Below are 2,863 nucleotides of genomic sequence, written 5' to 3'. Positions count from 1 at the left end.
CTTAACTATCACCTCCGTGTTCTGATGACTCGAGAGAGAGTTCTGGGTATTTCCTTTGAGGATGCAGTTGATATTGCTCGTGATATTGAGATGGCTCGCCGTCAGGACAGAGAGGAGAGGGAGGCCAAGAGGCCTCGAGGTTCTAGTAGCTTCAGTGGTGCTTCGTCTAGGGGTCAGTTCCAGCAGAGCAGAGGTCATTCATTTAGGCCTCCTCAGTCAGCTCGCTCTGAGTATCGTGGGTCATCTTCCGGCCGAGGTCATCAGGGTTATCAGCAGAGCCAGCCATCTCTCAGCGCTCTTCCAGCTCAGGGTTTATCACGAGCTCCATCTGTTCAGGGTTCCTCCAGACCGAGTGCGTCAGCCAGTCACTCTGATGTGCGGGGTTCCCTTCAGTCCCATTCTCCAGCACCCGGGAGCTGTTATGAGTGCGGGGAGGTTGGGCACATGTGGAGGCATTATCCTCGGCATCGCGGTATTCAGTCTCAGCAGAGGGGTCAGCCCTCGTCTTTTGGCCCATCCTCTTCAGCACCCGCCCCGCCAGCTAGGGGTGAGAGTCAGGCAGCTAGGGGTCGCCCCAGAGGGGGAGGCCGATCGGGCGGTGGCCAGGCGCGATTCTATGCTCTCCCAGACAGGAGAGACGCTATTGCATCAGATGCTGTTATCACAAGTACTATCTCAGTCTGCCACAGGGATGCCTCTGTCTTATTTGATCCCGGTTCTACCTATTCCTATGTGTCTTCATATTTTGCTCATCACCTGGGTACGACCCGTGGGTGTCTTGCTTTACCTGTGCATGTATCTATCCCGGTGGGTGATACTATTATTGTGGATCATGTATATCGATCTTGTCTGGTGACTATTGGGGGTCGAGAGACCCGAGTCGACTTGTTGTTGTTAGGCATGGTAGATTTTGATGTTATTCTGGGTATGGACTGGCTATCTCCGTACCATGTTATTCTGGACTGTCATGCCAAGACAGTTACGTTGGCTATACCGGGTGTTCCGAGGATTGAGTGGCGTGGTATAACTGAGTATGTTCTTAGCAGGGTGATCTCTTTCCTAAAGGCCCAGCGGATGGTTGGGAGGGGTTGTCTATCGTATTTGGCTTTTGTGAGAGATGTTGGAGCTGAGACTCCTAGTCTTGATTATGTGCCCGTTGTGAGGGACTTCCCTGATGTGTTTCCAGCAGACCTGCCGGGCATGCCGCCGGACAGGGACATTGATTTTGGTATTGATCTGGTACCGGGCACTCAGCCCATTTCTATTCCTCCATATCGCATGGCACCAGCAGAGTTGAAAGAACTAAAGGATCAGCTTCAGGAGCTTTTGGTTAAGGGGTTCATTCGTCCGAGTGTGTCACCGTGGGGTGCACCGGTCTTGTTTGTGAAGAAAAAGGATGGCACAATGAGAATGTGCATTGAATACAGGCAATTGAACAAGGTGACAGTGAAGAACAAGTATCCCCTGCCCCGTATTGATGAATTGTTTGACCAGCTCCAGGGGGCAAGGGTATTCTCCAAGATTGACCTCCGTTCAGGCTATCACCAACTGAAGATTAGGGATTCAGATATTATGAAGACTGCTTTCCGGACGAGATATGGGCACTATGAGTTTCTAGTGTGAGTTCTCCAAGTGTGAGTTCTGGCTTGGTTCTGTAGCTTTCCTGGGGCACGTGGTGTCCAGTGATGGTATTCAAGTTGATCCTAAGAAGATAGAGGCGGTTCAGAGTTGGCCTAGACCATCCTCAGCCACGGAGATTCGGAGTTTCCTCGGTTTGACGAGTTATTATCGCCGGTTCGTCCAGGGTTTTTCATCTACTGCTTCACCCTTGACCAAGTTGACTCAGAAGGGTACACCATTTGTGTGGTCTGATGAGTGTGAGGAGAGCTTTCAGAAGCTCAAAACAGCTTTGACCACGGCTCCAGTGTTGGTATTGCCATCAGCTTCAGGTTCTTATACTGTGTATTGTGATGCTTCGAGAGTTGGGATCGGATGTGTGTTGATGCAGGAGGGTAGAGTTATTGCATATGCTTCTCGTCAGTTGAAGCCCCATGAGAAGAACTACCCTGTACATGATTTGGAGTTAGCTGCTATAGTTCATGCTTTGAAGATTTGGAGGCACTACTTATATGGCGTATCTTGTGAGGTGTATACGGATCATCGCAGCCTTCAGCATTTGTTCAAACAGAAGGATCTTAATTTGAGGCAGCGGAGGTGGCTTGAGTTACTCAAGGATTATGATATTACCATTTTGTATCACCCGGGGAAGGCCAATGTGGTGGCCGATGCTTTGAGCCGAAAGGCGGTCAGTATGGGTAGTTTGGCATACATTCCAGTTGGGGAGAGGCCCTTTGCAGTTGATGTCCAAGCTTTGGCCAATCGGATGGTGAGGCTAGATATTTCGGAGCCTAGTCGGGTGTTGTCTTGTATGGTTTCTCGGTCTTCCTTGTATGACCGCATTAGAGAGCGCCAGTATGATGACCCACATTTGCTTGTCCTTAAGGACAGGGTCCAGCATGGTGATGCTAGAGATGTGTCTATTGGTGATGATGGCGTGTTGAGGATGCAGGGCCAGATTTGCGTGCCCCATGTGGATGGGCTTCGGGAGCTGATATTAGAGGAGGCCCACAGCTCCGGTATTCCATTCATCCGGGTGCCGCAAAGATGTACCAGGATTTGAGGCAGCATTACTGGTGGAGGAGAATGAAGAAAGATATTGTGAGTTATGTAGCTCGGTGTCTCAACTGTCAGCGGGTCAAATATGAGCATCAGAGGCCCGGTGGTGTACTTCAGCGGATGGATATTCCGGAGTGGAAATGGGAGAGGATTACTATGGATTTTGTGAGTGGTCTCCCTCGTACCT

This window comes from Nicotiana attenuata, unplaced genomic scaffold (genome assembly GCF_001879085.1).
Source record: "Nicotiana attenuata strain UT unplaced genomic scaffold, NIATTr2, whole genome shotgun sequence".
In the NCBI taxonomy this organism is placed as follows: domain Eukaryota; kingdom Viridiplantae; phylum Streptophyta; class Magnoliopsida; order Solanales; family Solanaceae; genus Nicotiana; species Nicotiana attenuata.
The sequence above is the reverse complement of the archived record's forward strand: the minus strand, read 5'-3'. Positions refer to the sequence as shown.